At 35.7% G+C, this 20,210-nt stretch overlaps 1 protein-coding gene across 1 annotated transcript in view; it reads right to left on the bottom strand.

The window, feature by feature from the left end:
* Window positions 1-19,306, bottom strand: part of LOC107596325 (cytoplasmic protein NCK2-like) — a 50,052-nt gene extending 30,746 nt beyond the window's left edge. The window contains exons 1-2 of the mRNA XM_016287034.1: window positions 19,006-19,306; window positions 17,651-17,778 (exon numbers count right to left, since the gene is read on the bottom strand). The gene's annotated coding sequence lies outside the window, so the exon portion shown is untranslated. The remainder of the gene's footprint in view (window positions 1-17,650; window positions 17,779-19,005) is intronic.
* Window positions 19,307-20,210: the final 904 nt, after the last annotated feature.

Genomic DNA, 20,210 nt, shown 5'->3' with positions numbered 1-20,210 from the left:
ATAAGTGATTTATTATTATTATTATTATTATTAGGGCTTCATGTTCATGTTAATTTAATGTTTATGCTAAAAAAAAGTGCATATAGCTGCTAATTGTATTTGTTGTTTGTTGATTTTCAAATATAAAACTTATTGAAATGTTTTCAGTGTGTGTATCAGTTCTTTTTGAACGTTTTCATCTAATTTGAACAAAACCGATAACTTTGGTCACTATAATCGTGATATGAAATTTTCATACCGTTACATCCCTATACTCACCATAAATATATTTATTTGATAAATGATCAGTAATATTATAAAATAGTATTACAATTTAACTGTTTTCTATTTTAATATTATATAGAAACATTTCAAGAAACATTTCCTATTTTTATCAAGTTTTTGCTTTATATTTTTGTGGAAACAGCGATACTTTTTTCAGGATTCTTTGATGAAATAGAAATAGAATATAGAAATAGAAGTATTTTGTAGCATTATAAACATCTAAAGTCACATTTGATTAATGCATCCTTGCTGAATAAAAATATTAATGTCTTTAAAAAAAAAATTGTATCCCAAACTTTTGAACAGTGTATCGTAATTTTTCATCTTTTTTAAGCTTGATATCCTCTGGTCACTGTGCTGTATATAAAAGAGCAGCATGAACATTCTTTAAAACATCTACTTTCTTGTCCCATGGAATAAAATAATCATATAGAAAATGATGACAACAATTTTCATTCTTGGGTGAACTATCCTAGAAGTAGAGAAAGAGAGAGATCAGCAAGTATATTTGGCTCAGCACTGCAGTTTTCCTTGTTCGCAGAAAGGAAATTTTGACTCTACATCACGTAGAATGAATGGAAAAGGATGACAGCAAAAAGCATTTCCCTGATCTCCAATTTTAACTACCAAGTGCAGCCTGTTCGCACAAACACAACAGATAAAGCAGAAGAAATTACCACTGGCAAGATCAATATCTTCGACAAACACAAGCTGGAGTGCTCTGGTTTGCCCTGACACATTATCACAGCTGAGGGGGGAGATACAGTAGATGAGGCTTAATACTGCATTTAAAGACCACAATAGCACATTTTAGGGTGAAAGAGTCACATGATCTGTAAGCTTCATATTCTATTTCAAGTCTAATATGACAACATAATCACAATCTGAGGTTTCCTTCTCTAAAGTCTATTTCTATGTCTTTGGATTCTATGATCAGCAGCCATAACACCCTGCAGCCCAAGACTGGCTGCCCACTAAAGCTAAGCAGGGTTGAGCCTGGTCAGTACCTGGATGGGAGATCTCCTGGGAAAACTAGGTTGCTGCTGGAAGAGGTGTTAGTGAGGCCAGCAGGGGGTGCTCACCCTGTGGTCTGTGTGGGTCCTAACACCCCAGTGTGGTGACGGGGACACTACACTGACAAAAAACACCGTCTTTCGGATGAGACGTTTAACCGAGGTCCTGACTCTCTGTGGTCATTAAAAATACCAGGATGTCTTTCGAAAAAGAGTAGGGGTGAAACCCCGGCATCCTGGCCAAATTCGCCCATTGGCCTCTGATCATCATGGCCTCCTAACCATCCCCATATCTGCTGATTGGCTTCATCACTCTGTCTCCTCTCCACCAATAAGCTGGTGTGTGGTGGGCGTTCTGGCGCAATATGGCTGCCGTCGCATCATCCAGGTGGATGCTGCACACTGGTGGTGGTTGAGGAGATTCCCCCTTCTATGTAAAGCACTTTGAGTGCCCAGAAAAGTGCTATGTAAATGTAAGGAATTATTATAATATTTCTTGACTTGGTTTGGTTTTCATACGTCACATCCACACCGTTAGCGTTCGCTAACCTGATGCATATAGGCACAATAAACTGCAAATGGTTTTTCAAAGCAGACTAAATATGATTGCTTGACATGTACAGGATTACAACACAACAAAGCCAAGTTTTGAAGTTCAACGACTACAGCAATGAGCACTTCAGAGAAGCAACTAAACGTAGTATTTGGAAAAAGTGAAGTTCACAGCAAAGAAACTTTAAAAACATTTTTGTCTGAGGCAATTTGTTGAATTTCCTGTAAAATAAAAAGTATTTTCCAATCTTTTGGATTACGTCTGTTTCATTCTGTTCTATTCTGTTTCAACAGTAAGTGATGTTTTAAAATCACGAGTATGATTTTATTTGATTTAATGGTCAAAAGCTATAGCCTACATGATTTGTAAAAATCGCAAGCATATACCTGTAAATAAAATTATACATATATATATATATATATATATATACAACTTGTTGCATCTTTCCCAAAAAGACTCATGGCTGTATTAGTTCAAAAGGGTGCTTCTACTAAATACTGAGCAAAGGGTCTGAATACTTAGGACCATGTGATATTTCAGTTTTTCTTTTTTAATAAATCTGCAAAAATGTCAACAATTCTGTGTTTTTCTGTCAATATGGTGTGCTGTGTGTACATTAATGAGGAAAAAAAATTAACTTTTAGCAAATTAGCAAATGGCTGCAATATAACAAAGAGTGAAAAATTTAAGGGGGTCTGAATACTTTCCGTACCCACTGTATATATATATATATATATAAACACACACACACACAGTTTATTATTGCGTAATATAATTTTTAGGGTTAGGCCTAACAATTTAAGGTATTCATTTGATGCAATTCACTTTTTTTCATTTTTAATTAATTATGTATGCAACTGCAGTGTAAAAAGTGACTTTTTTCATAAGCAAACTCAAACCACACATTATTTAGCATTCCAAACTTTTGCTGCATGTGAAAATAGCCTTTGTGACATCAAAAGCTAGTTGAGAAATCACTGGTCTCTGACAGTATCTATCTTAGTCTCTATCTCACCCTGTCTTTTTCTTCTCATCTCTTTCTGACTGCATAGTATCTCTCTGCCACTGTTCTCTTTCCAGATTCCCACGGTTTTAATGCACAAGGGATGAAAAATATGTTTCCCCAGTTTAATACTTGACTGCCAATTTGGTAGCTCAAACCGCAGATCCCATAAGGTCCAGCTGCAGCATCTTAGTGCCAAATGTCATTCCCATCCTGATCTATCACAGGTGCAGACAACATCCTCACAGCACTGTTGCAACAGGAAACTAAAAAGCTAACAAATTTGACTGACACCACAATACCATCCATAACGCTACGCTGAGTGGCATTAAACAGCTTGAAAGATCAAATACAATTTTTAATATAACTGGATTCGTCTGAAAGAAGAAAGTCATATACACCTAGGATGCCTCGGGGGTGAGTAAAACACAGCCTAATTTTCATTTTTGGGTGAACTAACCCTTTAATTGATCTGCCACTGAATGCTTTTAATCCAAAACTACTAAATGCAAGAACATTCCAATGAAGCAATCTGGGGTGACATGCCTCACTTGAGGGCAAAATAGAGAAAGAGGATCTTAGTAAATCTACAATTCCTGCAAACGTTTGTTAATAAGTGAATGAATAACTCTCATTCTAAATCGCCTCTCCCTTTTGAAAACATGTGACTGCTTTTCAGTCTTTATAGAATGGCAATAGCATGAGATATAGTCGTTCTTGACCAAACTGAATAAATTATGACAACTCAGTTGCGAAGGAGGATCTGTTGACCGACTTAATGTTGGTTCAGTTCGGCATGTGAATCAGTGTGCTTCACTGGTGTAGAAGAATTACAAATGTGAAAAAAATAAATAATGCAATTAAAACTTTTCTTCTATAGTTGGATTAAAGTCATGTTCAAGAGATCACACAAAGTGGAAAAACGATAAATGATCATTCTGCTTTCATTTGTGTAAAAACACTTATAATGCTTAAACGCTCCTTTTTTTTTCTTGACAGATTATTTTGTTTGCTCATTTTTAGCATGCTGCCCATGAGGCTATCTTCGCCAACTTCTCTTAGCAGACTTGTCAGCAGCCAAATTTTAATAATCAGTGCTTCGGTCATCTGTTTGACTAAAGGATTCAATGACTCAATCAAAACACACACACCTACCGATGTAACAATGCAACCTACAGAAATGACCGAATCTGTGAATGAATCTTTTTGTGAAATGATTCAAAAGGTTCAAATGCACTGGTATGAATGAGTCAAAACACCAACCAACATGGAAACTTTCATAATTTAGCAGTGTAATTAAAAATAGAAAAATTTGAATGATTTCAGGCACTTGTTCATTGTTTATGTCAGCTTCATCAGCAGAATGTGTTCATGCATTGGAACTGACTGTCTTGTGCCTACATGGCAAATGGTGGTTTCCTCTAGGCAATAGCTTGTAAAGGACGAGTAAATTTGCTCATTTGAACAAATATGACCCATTTCGGTGTATCTTCAAGAGGGAATCATTTGCAATTTTCCTGACATTTGCATAAAAGACAAGCTAACGTGAACATTACAGCAACTACACTGAAAGAGACCAATCATGTCTTTGTTCAAATGTTTATCCCACGTTTGGCATTTTTAAGGTTCAAAAGCATCTGCTGCCATTCACTTTTTTGAAGAACATCCATTCCCTCCTTATATAAGATTTTATAATTAAAATCTAGAATTTTAGAATTTTAATTTTAGCATAATTTTCTAGTTCCTCAGGAACGTCTAGAACCAACAGATGAAACCGACAATCCCATATGAATCTGTTTATCATTCGATCATTCGTTTTTTGATTTAATATTGAAAGTAGAAAAATTAGAAAACGGCTCCTTTTTTGTTTTTTGGAAAAACTTAAATTAAATTCACCCAGTAAGTCTGTTTGTTTAATTAAGAAATTAATTAATTTGTTTCAAAATAAATATTTTAAACACTAAGACAAAAAGGAAAGAATAAAAAATTGGCTTGGGTTGACCTATGTTCACGCAAGAACTGTCATTCTGACTGACAACCGGAGAACAACAGATATTAAATAGCCTACTGTTAGAGTTATATAATGTAGTCTTGTGTTTTATTAAAATTGATTATAATTGATATCTCAAAAGGATATGCACTTGTGAGCTACTGCGAACTCGCACTGCAACGCAAGAGTTTCATAAAATATAATAACTTGCCATTTCGGTTTGTTTCTCACCAAACCCCCAGTATACCTTCAGAATGCTTGGAATATACGCCACGAGATGCATAGGATTATTTTACGACAGATATGCATCTGCTTGAAAAAAAAAAAGTCACCATTCTCTGCCATTAAATTGGCAAGTGCGAGCAGGACATTTTTGTGTTATTAAGTAATAAGCCTTTAGAACAACATTCCGTGTTGAGCATTCACTCTGCACACCGATGTGCAGGCCGGCAATGTGTTCCGAGCGCAGCGATCGTTTCCGCACTGAGTCTATTTTTGCTGTGCTGCACAAGCTGAATTAGTGACAGCGAGCGCATCACGGTAAAAATTAACATGCTGAATTAGTGACAGCGAGCGCATCACGGTAAAAATGAACATGGATTGATATGAAATGTATTAATTGCACTATAAATGCATATAATTAAAGTCTACTGTCTTTCACATATGGCTTTTTAGCTATAGGGGTAAAGCAAGGAAAAGTAGGCTACCCTTCACTTTTAGATAAACACAGCAAGATGGCACTCGTGGAGTTAGAAAAACAAAGTTATTTATGACCAGCAGGGTTAGCCTACTTGTAATTAGGATGTAAATGCAAAGAAAAGGCACGAGACAGCTGTTTCTGTCGATGGTAAGTTTTCATTTTAAATGTTTGTGATAACCTACTACTTTTAACGTAAGAAAAGTATAGACTTTAGGCTGTGTTTACATGTTTTGCCACTTGCTTGAGCATAAATCTATAGGCTACAGAAGTGAAATGCATTTAATAAAATATTGCGCTTAACCAATATGTCTATGAAAGATTGTATTACTGTGTAAAGATACTCACTATGCCGAGAAAAAAAAAACATTTTTAGTAACAACGTTCGGATTTGGTATCAAAATATTGGTGGTAAACAGCCGTGGATCATTTTCTGCTGGCTAAACATTTTTTGGTGGCCTAAGAATATAGAGTATCTGCATGAGTAAAGACTAAGTGTGAGTCAGAGATGTTGTGACTGTCGTCACAGCTCTCAGAGGGATGACTAAGAATAATATATTTTAAAGCCTGTCAGAGGGCCACTGCAAAACACGGCCATCCATTTCAGCCAATGCCACCTTCCTACAATACATTTTTACCATAAACACTGAAAGACAGTCAGATATTCAAACAAATTGTGGGCCTGATATTTAGAGCAGCACCTATTTTTTAATTCCTCAATCTTCAACCAACCAGCCCATATACAGGCCAACAAAGAGATGATGTTTAAAACAATGAATCACTAAAAAAATAATTAGGCAGGTACTGATGATTGTGGTCCTATATTGGAGTGATATGTTCAATAATTGTTTTGCCCTTTTCTTGAGCTGAGAGCTTGTACTGTCACATGAGAGTGGAAACTATAGCTAATGCACTATATTTGCATCCAAACAGCAAGTTCAAGCCCTGGAGCTTTTGAATAATCCAAACAGATACTGAAAGTGATGCTTTAGGCAACAAACAATCAAAAATCCCATCCTTTTTACATTGTTTAATACATCTTTCTCAATCAGCTTGATGTACAGTACCAAGCTTACAGACACAAAAACAAGCTAAACTTGTTTTTTTAGGCATTCCAGGCAAAATCTAAAAATGCTGTGTGTACCTGTCTCTCTCTGTGTGTGTGTGGTGAGAGCTAATGGAAATGTTAAACTTTTAACATAACATTAACATTTAATGAAAAATACCTAGTTTAAAACCTGTATAAATGTATACATTTAAACAAATGACTGTACCCTGCAAAAACAAATAACTGATAGTAAAAAAAAAACGAACAAACAAATAAATCTATTGACCAAAAACACAATATTTTGCCTTATATATAAATATAAATAATATTTTGGTTAATTTTCTTTAAAGGGGTGTTACTATGCTTTTTCACTTTTTCAACTTTAGTTAGTCTGTAATGTTGCTGTTTAAGCATAAAAAAGATCTGCAAAGTTACAAAGCTCAAAGTCCACTTCAAAAGGAGATATTTTTATTTAACAGAAATCACTTTTCAAAAACTACAACAAATGACTCGTTTGGACTACAACTAGCATATTTTCCGGGATTTGTGATATCACAAATATCAACAAATGGGATGAGACCTGGTTGAACTGCACTGGAGAAGGTAATGAGTGTTATCACCATGTCGGAGACACGCTAGCTTTCCCAAGGCAGATGAACTTAGAGTGGTTACAATCATCCAGGTTTAAATCACGCTCAAATTGATTTGATTTTGACGCAATATTTACACTGAAGCTCGCAGGCGGCTATGGTAAGGGGCGTGACATTTCCAGACCAGGCGCCGAGTGGAGCCAATCACAACACACACTGGCCCAGCTAACCAATCACAGCACATTTCGTATTTCAGAAGGTGGGCTTTCATTTGATACAGGAACTATTCGAGCCGTTCATGCCAGACTGGGGAGAGAGGTGCTGTAATAATGTAAAATTTGTGAAAAATACTGTTTGATGTATGAGAGCCTGTTCTAGTACACCCCCAAAACAAAATCAAGACTTTGTAAAAGAATCGTTGAACTTGATTGCATAATAGGACCCCTTTAACTGGGAAATATTTATCAATACTTTCAATTTATCAGTATTTCAGTAGCTTGGCACTAATGTAGATGGCCAGATTTAGCTATCCTATTTCATTTATGCTTAATGGGCAACCATGTTACACATTCTGTCATATATATTATTTTTATTATTATTATTATTATTTAACTTCACAAATGTATCCTATTTAATTATGTTTCTTCATAGAAAACCTGTATTTAGAACCAATTGTCTCAATTTTTGGTAAGAAGATTATTTATTTAGTTTATTAAAGTTTTTTTTTTTTACTTTATCCTATTCATGAAAAGTGCCACCAAATATCATTAGACTCCATATTGATTGTCTGCTCAACATCACACTCACATCATTTTAGTTTAGTGCTTATGTGCCACACACACACACACACACACACACACGTTTGTTGCACACACATTCTGATGACAAAACATAGTTTGCAGGCTTCCTCCTACTCCTCTGTTTCCTGTGTGATCAGAAAAGACACACGGTTTCATTATTAAGAAAGCTAATAACAGAACAATCGAAAAGAGCAAGTCATACTGGAACTCAGAGGAGCAGTTGAGCACAGGTTTAAGCATGTTTGTTCTGCAGCTGAAATTGATCTTTTTACTCACACTGGGCTGGCAATATATTACATTATGCTCTAAACAGTGATGAGATACTAGCCAAGAAACCCACTGGAAAATAAACCATATAGAACAGGGGAAAATAAACAACTGGCCTGAGATCATAGCACAAACTTAATATGTAGCATACACATGTAAACGTTTAAGAAACCATACAGCATGAGTCATGCAAGTATGAGTGTGACCCATGAACAAAATGGAACAAATTGATAAAAAAACGATGTATTACACACAATAAGATTGCTATTTTATTACATCTAGTGAATCCTTAATGTGAACTAATGAAGACATCAACTGCCTAAAATTAGATACAGAAAGGAAGAGAAGAATGATTCAAGAGGGTAAGAATTCTTCTCGCTCTAGTCTAGTCTAACACTTCACAAGTAGGTAAAAATAGAGCAACGCTGCCTGAGGGGGGAAATAGAGGGAAAAAAGAGGCTAGTCAAAAAAACTTCTGGAACTCTTCCAGTCACTGTGATCAGAACATCACACATCCATCAAGGTTCTTGCCTTTCACTGCCTGCTTCATTTTCATATCTTCATTCTCTCTACTTTGCGGAATCAAGACTCCAGCAAGTGTTTAGGCATTTGAGACAAAAAAAAACATATTGATTCTGTTATTTCAGAACATAACAGTGGCTGCAAACTTATTCAGAAGTCTTGGATTTTGAAGCATTTTTTCATTCATTTTTTTCTTTGGATAAAAAAATTAATAAATCAGAGAAAAAGCCAAAGGGAACAGGACAGTGTACTCAACATATGAGGAAAATCCCCACAATCCTGAAGCGAGAAATATGTACCAATCAGAGAAATATTACCGTTAAATGATTTTAGCAAATGGCTGCAATATAACAAAGAGTGAAAAATTTAAGGGGGTCTGAATACTTTCCGTACCCACTGTATGTACCAATCAGAGAAATATTACCGTAAAAAAAAAAGAACCATAGATAAATAACTCATCAGTGAACTACCACTACCAACATGATGTAATAAAATAAAAAGTGATAGCACAAAACTACTGATTTATGGACATTCACTATTTAGTGTAAAATGCAATATTTTGAACTTGATTACAAATCTGTCAAAATTACGTTTATAGGGACTGATTTCACAACTTTATTTGCAATTCTTCATGGAAGTGGGATTTTTCTGCTGAGCTTTTTGTTTTTTCATTTCATTTCTATGGTAATGGCATATTTCTTATTGGTAGATACAGTCGTGGTCAGAATTATTGGCACCCTTGGTAAATATGATCAAAGGCGGCTGTGAAAATAAATCTGCATTGTTAATCATTTTGATCTTTTATTAAAAAAATTCACATAAATCTAACCTTTCATTGGAGAATAATAATTTAAAATGGGGGGAAATATCATTATGACATAAATGTTTTTTCTCTAATACACAAATGGACACAATTAACGGCACCCTTTTATTCAAAAACCTCCATTTGGCATAATAACAGCTCTGAGTTTTCTCCTATAATGCCTGATGAGGTTAGAGAACACCTGACAAGAGATCAGAGACAATTTCTTCATCCAGAAACTCTCCAGACCCTTCAGATTCCCAGCTCCATGATGGTGCTTCTCCTCTTCAGTTCACCACACTCATTTTCTATACGGTTCAGGTCAGGTAACTGGAATGGCCATAGCAGAAGCTTGGTTTTGTGCCCAGTGACCCATTTTTGTGTTGTTTTTAAGGTTTGTTTCTGGATTATTGTCCAGTTGGAAGATCCAAACATTTAGCCTTTGTTTTCCCTCCTATTTATATTCCTGTGAAACAGGAAGCCATGGCTGGATAATTTCATGTTCATAATCACCCTGGTATGCTCAAAATTGTAAATATGAATGGGAATATACTTCACAGATATTTTACTCATAAGAATTTCTAGGAGTACCAATAATTGTGTCCAACGTGTATTTGGGAAAAACATTTATTTCATAATATTTCTCCCCATTTTATATTCTTATTCTCCAATGAAAGGTTAGATTTATGTGAATTTTTTAAATAAAAGATCAAAATGATTAACAATGCAGATTTATTTTCACAGCCTTCTTTGATCATATTTACCAAGGGTGCCAATAATTCTGACCACGACTGTATAAGTCACAAAGCTGGATAGTGGACAATAAGTATTGCAGACACTGTAGTTCTTCTCTACTATACACATATTTTTCAAATGAAAGCTGAAATCACACTCTCTTAAGGGCTTCAACATATAAAAAGAATTATGAAGTCCGACTCTCTAACCATTAGCAAGAATAAAGAAGCCACTCATGTTTGGGAGTACTCAAGTATCTTATTATTTTTTATATTTGTTTATTTTTTTTTTAATTCATTTATTTAATTGTGTTGAATCCAGCTCTTCTATAAACAAACAAACAATGTTTTCCAGCAATCGTATCCTCCATTATCTACAAAAATAAGGGGGCTCAATTAAATAAAAATGGTCATAATTATTTGGTTAGGGACTGCTATGTCTAATGAGGCTTTTGCACCACTTTTTAATTATGATGTTTTTCACATGCTATTTTAGACAGTTACGATGTGTTACATCTGCTGTAGTATTAAATAGAAAAAATATAAGTCTTGTCCTAGTTGAAATGATCATTTATGAAAAGCATATATTTCACTGACAATGGGGGAACTTGATTCATTTGAAAAGAGGCCACGTGAGAAATTGAGCCAGGACAGAAAAAGATGAATAGAAAACATTTATCGAAAATGAAAACATTTCCCCTTTTAATAAACAAAAACAAAGGGAAGACGATGTCCATAGAGAAAGTGAGACAAGTAAAACTCATGAAAACTCATTGGTGAATTGATGCTTGTATAGTCTCAACATGCTGTTGCTACAGTCAGGACACAATTTATTTCACACATTCCTCAAAAACAAACAGATTCTTTAGACTCCCTGTAAATATTTACCACAAGAGTATTACTACTATACAGTATCACCACTCAAAAATACTTTCTTAAAAAAGATAATTTCTACATATTAAAACATGATGAATACTTTCAAAACTGTCTTCTGTTTAAATCTCCTCTTTTTTTTCTTTCAGTGTTCCAGGAGATCCAACATTAAAATGATAGCATCATTTTGACGGATCAGGCCCCTACATATTCAAACTTTACCAAGAGAGGATGAGATATATTTGTAACTGAAAATTAGGTCCTTGCCTGTTTCACTGAAAGCAGCCAAGGTTATCTTACTTAAGTCATTTGGCAGCCTGCCAACACTTCACACCCAAGAGGGGGTGGGAAAAGAGTGAGAGAGCCAGTCAAGTAGACAAGCTGTAATTTTGTTTGACAAGCCGTTTTATGGTCAGACAGGATCTCTTTTTCAACTTCTTTTCTCATTTGTCTATCTTGCCATCCTCATATCTGAAAGAAAGTCTTATTTAAAGCAAAAGTTTATTCTGAGCCATCTCTGGCTGAGTGGTCACACAAACACATTTCTAGATTGGCAGCATCCAGCTGGGTGCAATACAGGTTAACTGAGCTGGTGACATCTCTAAAACGCAACAGAAGGGTGATGAAAATGTATCTTATAAAAAAAAAAAGATCTACAAGTCGAGATAATTCAGGATGGAACCAAAACACTATACTTTTAAAGTAGGCCTAATTAAAACACTAGCCTATATTTTAGAGTAATTAATTTATATTTATCCTCATTAAAGGGTAAGTTCACCCAAAAATGAAAATTAGGCTGCGTTTTACTCACCCCCGAGGCATCCTAGGTGTATATGACTTTCTTCTTTCAGACGAATCCAGTCGGAGTTATAATAAAACTAGCCTTTGATCTTTCAAGCTGTTTAATGCCACTCAGCAGGTGTTGCATTGCTTCAGTCCAAAAGAACTGAAATAAAAATCGCCCATTCATTAAAAAAAGTGTCTCACACAGCTCCGGAGGGTGAACAAAGGCCTTCTGTAGCGAATCGATGTGTTTTTGTAAGAAAAATATCCATATTCAAAACGTAATAATCAAAACGTTGTAAACAGAAGCAGTTCCGGGGGAATGACGTATGCGCCGGTGAGTCTCGTGAAAACCAACGTTTGTTAACAGGAGCAGTGTCTCACACGGCTCCGGGGGGTGAACAAAGGCTAGGGTTAGGTTAGGTTAGGTTAGGTAACGGCTCTGTAGCGAATTGATGCATTTTTGTTAGAAAAATATCCATATTCAAAATGTAATAATCACTTGAATCTAGCTTGCGCTCACTGTTGTAAACAGAAGCAGTTCCGGGGGAATGACATATTCTTTCATATATGCTTTGTGCATGCGCCGCTCAGAAGTGACGCACGCGGAAAGGCAGGGGAGAGATCAAAACAACGGTCAAGAATTAGAAGTACAAAACGAGGATTTGTAAAGAAGAATGTCGGAGGATTTCGATATAAGCCAAGAGGAGACTGGTTTTTTCCTTTGCTAAAGTAAGGAAACTTTGCTTCCTTTAATCCTGTTAACAAACGTTGGTTTTCACGAGACTCACCGGCGCATGCGCAGCACTGACCATCTCCCGGAACTGCTTCTGTTGGCGCAAACTACATTAAAGTGATTATCGTTTTGAATATGGATATTTTTCTTACTAAAACGCATCGATTCACTACAGAAGGCCTTTGTTCACCCCCCGGAGCAGTGTGAGACACTTTTTTATGGATGGGCGATTTTTTTTAAGTTCTTTTGGACTGAAGCAATGTAACACCCGCTGAGTGGCATTAAACAGCTTGAAAGATCAAAGACTATTTTTAATATAACTCCGACTGGATTCGTCTGAAAGAAAGTCATATACACCTGCCTCGGGGGTGAGTAAAACACAGTCTAATTTTCATATTTGGGTGAACTAACCCTTTAAGCCCTAATTGAGCATTAAAATAAAAAATTAGATGTCATGTAAACTGTACAGAAAAAGATGATTGATGAACCTTTCAAAATGAGGGTATTTTCACATCTAGTTTGGTTTAATTGATTAACAGTGCACAAACATTTAGACGAATGAGGGTACAATTTGTTCACGTGACTTCTTTTACATTTGTCATTGTTATATACTAAATGATTGGTATAATTAATTTTTATTACATTGTATTTAATTTGGTGCATTAAAAAATGCCTTAAATGTGAAGGCAAACAGAACTAATTAAATAAATAAATAAAGTAAGCAAAAAAAGCAACATTGTGAATGTCCTGAACATACGGCAGTAAATGTCATGATTATGAAGGTGTCATGCCAGTCTTATGCACACCCCTTCAAGTAAAGTGTTACCAAAAACGGCTCTCACCAGGCTGAGACTGTAACTGTTCTGGCCTCAGACATATCTCTGCAGTAGTCTGTCTTCTTCCTACAACAGCTTATTATGAAATATGAGAAATGGTCAATGTAATCACCATGAGATTACATGAAATAAAACCACAGGATAATGTATTGTCTATTAAACTAGACACGTCAACCAAGTTGCTAATGCTATTACAAGGAAAACTGACAGCTATGACAAGAGTAGCCATATTTCACACACAAACACAGTTCTATTAATATCTATATTAATCAATCAATTTATTCAGCTCACACTGCATGTTGCCAGGCTGGATAGACTGTTGTTCCTGTAAACTGATGCACCACACACCATTTGAACTCATGGGAAACAAACCCAAATGACAAAACACACAACTTTGAAAATCAGTATAGTATAAACTGCCATTTAGTTAACGGAGACACCGACAGGCTTGCTCCCATCAATGGGACATCAAGATTCAAGAGTTGGTTCAAGACTCAATAACAGCGTCAATGCCAAAGAGAAAGGAACAAATCTAAAAAGAGAAAGGAAAAATCATGACGGCTTCATATGAAAAGTATAGTATACAGTATATCTGGCCATGATTCTGGGAACTACATGTAGGCTATGTCTCTAGCTGAGATTTAAAATCTCACATAAATCCTATAATTTGTAGAGAATAATACCACTTCCTCACATCAAATACAAACACGTGTGGTGGTTTGGTTAACCAACATTAAGATATTTTTAAGCAGCAGCTTGAAGAACCACAGCAATTATGATTGTTTGTTTTTTAGAAAATCATGTTAACATGTAAGCATAAAATTATGATACATCAGGCTTTTGAGAAACATTTATTTGTACATCTCTCAATCATTTTATTGCATTGCATGTTTTGACCCCACAATTTAAAAAAAACTAGAGAGCTTTGATTATAAAACCAAGCATTTAAATATCATCTTAGTAAGATATTCGCTGAGAGAATTCTGTGTAAGTAGTCTGCTATTCTGTCATAAAGATCTCATTGACTTTACAAGCTATCAGAATTCCATCTTAAAAATATAAAGATAAAAATATAAAATGTTATAAATATCCTCAACTGCACCAAACTGTATATGTTTGCTCAGGTTGGGCTTCTAAATTAATTTGTTTTTCCCACTCCTTGAATATGAGCTCCATATTATCTTATATCATACTACATGAGCCATAAAATCTCAAATATGATTTAAAAAATCCGACTATTATTTCATATGTCAGGCTTTGCAGGGTTAAACAACTTTACTCCTAAAATTATATACAAGTTTTAATAGAAGAATTAATGTAAGTGGTAAATTTATAAGCTTCACATTTCTGCTGTTTAATCCTCCAAAAAAGGGTCCCATTTACTTCCATTGTAAGTGCCTCGCCGTAGCCTCCAAAGAAACAGAGACTTGAGTCAGAATATTTTTTGTGGTAATCAACATGCCACAAATGCTGTCAATTGAGCTTAACTTGTACTAAAACCAGAAAATTCCTTTAAGCCCCTGTCATCATTAGATAATGTTGCTACAGGGCAGGATTAATCACATGGCTAATTGGGCGCATATTCAGGGGCACAACGTCCACCGGACACCATGCAGGTTTGAATAAATATTTTCAAATAGTGGGAAATGAGGCAAAATAGCCTTGAATATCCGTTTTATAACATACTTTATAACATGCGCTGCCAGTCATGTTGGAACAGAGGATCGTGCACATTACATGAAGTCAGAACACACACACAATGTATCTGCCACATTAAGCAGTCGTCAATTTAACATTAGCATGAGATCAGAAAAAGTGCATCAACAATCCTTTCCTCCTTTGTTTCCTTAATGCTGTCTAATATTTTGAGCGGAACAAAAAGTGCCCAAAGTTAGTACCTTTCTCAAGGTCTTTACTGAGATCAGAGCTCAGCAGGGACTTATTCTGGAGATCCAGAGTTTTAATAATGCCCCGTCAGAAACAATGAGTCGGAACTCATGTAATTTGTCCTCCTCATGGTAATTTTTAACAGAGCCTATTTTTGGAGGGCTTCATACTTTTTCCTGGCACCGATGACAAGCTGTGCACTGATGAAATATTGAGATGCTACATTTTCCCAGACTGTTAATAAAATATGCATCATCCACGCTGAGCTGCAAATTGCACTGTTCCTGCGCTGCATGGGGGGAAGGATAAGCCAGTAAAGAAAAAAAAGTCTTAATGACGACAAAATGTATAGTTTACAATGTACACTAAACGCCTTGATATTATTCATTTTCTACTGCACTGAGTAATTTAATTCCAGGTCAAAAATCAGACCATCATAACTGCTCAATAAGGTCAGTAAGGCTCTGAAATCTGAAAACAAAAAATCATCAATGTTTGAAAAGATTTTGGGCAAACCTATTGAATATATGAATAATTTGGATGTTACATTGACTGAAAATGCTGATGTGATAATGTAAACCTTCTTTACCTTTACCTATTTGGGGGAAGTCGTGGCCTAATGGTTAGAGAGTCGGACTCATAACCCAAAGGTTGTGGGTTCGAGTCTCGTACCGGCAGGAATTGTAGGTGGGGAGGGAATGTACAGCACTCTCTCCCACCTTCAATACCACGACTGAGGTGCCCTTGAGCAAGGCACCGAACCCCCAACTGCTCCCCGGGCGCCGCAGCATAAATGGCTGCCCACTGCTCCGGGTGTGTGTTCACGGTTTGTGTGTGTTCACTGCTGTGTGTGTGCACTTTGGATGGGTAAATGCAGAGCACTAATTCCGAGTATGGGTCACCATACTTGGCCACATGTCACTTCACTTCACTTCATTTTGTTTTACCTATTTTACACATTAGCTCAATCCCTTGCAATAACGTAAATTTAAGTGTTCTGTCTAGTGAGGGGTGTAAGGGTGATTAAAAAAGTGTACTTGTATACTGAACTGATTCTTTAAATTGGTGATGTGAAAATAAAAAATAAATGTATTTTTAAAAAAAAGATAAATTCTTACTGGACTGAAGCAACTTATATTTAGCTACTTGCTTATTCATACATCACTTTTTAGAAAAATCATGTTAAAATGTGAGTATCAAATATGATACAACAGGCTTTTGATGAACGTTTATTTGTACATCTCTCAATCATCATTGTATTGCTTTACACTACAGCGCTTTGATCAAAACTAATCATTTAAATATCATCTTATTGGTGCATTTTAGGCAAACATTCTGCAATACCATTATTACAAGCTATCAAAATGTCATCTTAGTTGTTGGCCATATAAATATCAGCAACTGCACCAATCTGCATATTTTTTGCATTCTTTGGGCCTCTGAATAAAAAGTTGTACGAGTATGAGCTTCATATTCTCATAATATATGAGCCATAAAAGCCTTTTGACTAAAGGTTCAATAAACGGTTCCATTTTAAAAATTGTGATTTTTCTGATAATTATTTTATATGTTAGGCTTTACAGGGTAAATGTACCATTGCAAATTATACTGCTAACAAGCTATCAAAATGTCATCTTAGTTGTTGGCCATATAAATATCAGCAACTGCACCAATCTGCATATTTTTGCATTCTTTGGGCCTCTGAATAAAAAGTTGTACGAGTATGAGCTTCATATTCTCATAATATATGAGCCATAAAAGCCTTTTGACTAAAGGTTCAATAAACGGTTCCATTTAAAAAATTGTGATTTTTCTGATAATTATTTTATATGTTAGGCTTTACAGGGTAAATGTACCATTGCAAATTATACTGCTAAGAGCCTAATTCACTTGCTTAAGGGATCCAAATACAAAAAAAAAAACACTTCTCTAATACATTAGAAGCACTTTAAACTATGACATTTTTACACATCTGAATGAATTTAAATACAGCTTAAATCTCATCTCTCTTTGAGAGGGCTGGCAGTATCCTATACGGCATCTGACTCTGATGTCATGTGAGAGAAGGTAAATCTGATCCCCTAAAAGACGTAGCTGACCAATTTAGCACACTCACCATATGATATTGACATAATGCATGTAGTATAACCAACCGGATTTCCACTATCGACTGCAGCCCACAAATGAAAATGCGAAGGGAAACGGTGCCAGTTCATTATGCTTGACCTGTTCTTAGCAAATGAGAGACTTACAGGATTCAGAAAATGGTCCAATTCGGTTATCTCTAGCATGCACACTGTCTAGAACGCTGCAGAAAGAGCCAGGGATGCTCCCTTTCCACAGAAATACCACAGGAGGGTAGAAGGCGGAGTGACAGACACTGAAGAGAAAGACAGACAGAGATTATGGACCGATGCTGCAATCAAATATTGAAATTTTTCTACTTTAACTGTTAGGTCTACTGATCAATAACTTTTGGTTGGTCCCTAAACAACAACAACACCATGCAGGCAACAGCATTAACACAACAGTATGATCGACAGGGAACAATGGTGTTTGAGGTAAACGATTTTAATATCTTACTGTTGTTTACATGAATAGTTTGACTTTAGACATAACGGCCAATCACCCAAACATAGAAGTCATCATTTACCCACCCTTGTGTTCCATTCTTCTGTTGGACACATTTTTTTCATAAAATCAAAGTCTTTGGGGTCCAAACAATGTTTGAGCCCCAATGGTCTTGCAATGTCATCTTTTATGTTCCACAGAAGAAACGCAAACAGGTTTGAAATAATGGTGAAAGCGACAACAGAATTTTTTTTTTTAGGGGCGAACAGTTCCTTTAAGCATGAATAATTTTAAGATTTTTAGAATTGTTTTAAGCTTAACATTGACAATTTAATGACATCGTTTTGTAAGACTAAATACGTAATTGAATTGTAATATTTTTTATATTAATATTTTAACATAAAAAGTTTAGGCCACGCTGAAAATGTATGCAACCTTCATAACCAAACAGGTTAAGCCAAAATATCATTGAAATACTTATAAAAATGTATTTGTTTTATTGTTGTACCATAATAATTAGGCCTGCCTGGTTATAATAAATAAATAAATATCGTAGCATTGTCCACTTAATATCAGACACATTTAAAAAAAGTAATTGCTCCTTATAAAAATGCACTTTATTTTATAGTAATAAATAATAATAACAATAATAATAATAATTGCAACTGTGCCATGTGGTGTTGCACAGTGACACAGAAAAACAAACAATAACAATATCGTTAAAAAAAGTCAGCTCTGATTCGCAAAGAAAGAATCGAAGACTCGATTCTTATTGCCCTCGCTGCTATTGTATTGGTGTGGCCACACAAAAGCTTCATTCAGTATTTAACCAGCAGCACATTTAGAAGACAAAATCACTGTGTGTGACTTCACGAGTCTTATGTGGGGTTATAATAAGCCATTTAAAAAGGCTTTCGCTTCTCAGTTAGACTTTCTCTCGAAACGTCTATTAGTGAACCACGAAACACCGAATACACCTCCCGTGAAGCTGCCACAAAAGCTCACGCACCAAGTTTACGCGCTCGCTGTTGTTTACCTTTACAGGTTGCCTCTCAACAGTTTGGGGGGAACGAAGGGATGCGGATGGAAACGGCCTTTATCCCGATTAGCCTCGGCGTGGGTGCGTGCAGAAGAGATGGGAAATCCCGTTGAGCGTGCTTTTCGTTGTCCTCCCAGTGCTCCGTTCGCAGGCCCCCGTAGGAACTCCACCGCAGCGCTCTCGCGCTCTCGAGCTCTCTCTCTCTGCTGCTCAACCCAGTGCTCGATGACGTCACCGCTGCCAGGGCTGGACTGCCCCGGGCGAGCACTGTTCGTGACTCAAAGCGAAAGGCAATGTACAAGATCGCCATGTATTGTCAACTTAATTGTTTGCAATTTGTTTCTGTTTCCTAAAAAAAAAGGAAAATTGAGACCCCACCCAGACTCTCAACCAACCCAGAGACATCCCAGTATATAAAAACTACTTTTTCTTTTGTTACACTTTATAATAACTTTCATAACTAACATTGCGTAGCTGATAAAAAGTTAGGATTTAGTTAACGGTTTAATTGACTGAATTGTAATTGTACTAAGAATTTAAGTGCACTCTAACAGACCACAGAGTTTTACAGACCCTGGTATGCTACAATCATGGAAAGTGGATAAATATGAGGGTCTGAAAGACTGAAATATGAGAAATATGCATGTGAGAATGTTATCATGGCAATCATATGACATATTATATCAATAATTTTGAGATTCTTAATACTGTTTCAAAAAGAAATGCCATGTTACACTACAGAATCAGCTTTTCCTCTCTTTCTGTATGCTGTTTGATAATAAAAAATAAAAAAAAAACTTTTATTCATGTGCTTTGTTCATTTACATTTTAAAGGCTTAATTTTCCTAAAACAATATTGTGAACACAAAACCAAAACTGTGTTCAGGAATTGTTTAAAATCGTATTACTCTTTTTACATGAATATTTCTGCAATCAGTGTTGATTACACAAGTATTGTATTACAAAGTTCTTAGACGTTGTTCTAAAAATATGATTCATGTAAAAGGCAATGATCTACTGTTTTTAATCTCAGTGTGTAATGAGTGTTCAGTGCGCCTGTATGCATTTGATAGCAAAGTTCGAAAGATTATACAGTTTTAAAAATTAATTTTTTTTCAAAAAAAATCATAATTTTGAGTTGTGTTCATAAATGTTTTATGAAACTGTAAATGTGTCACAGATAATGTTGGTGAGAAAGAGGC

The sequence above is a fragment of the Sinocyclocheilus grahami genome, unplaced genomic scaffold, assembly GCF_001515645.1.
Source record: "Sinocyclocheilus grahami isolate Dianchi unplaced genomic scaffold, SAMN03320097.WGS_v1.1 scaffold217.1, whole genome shotgun sequence".
Taxonomy (NCBI): Eukaryota; Metazoa; Chordata; class Actinopteri; order Cypriniformes; family Cyprinidae; genus Sinocyclocheilus; species Sinocyclocheilus grahami.
This window is presented reverse-complemented; position numbering and strand designations above follow the sequence as displayed.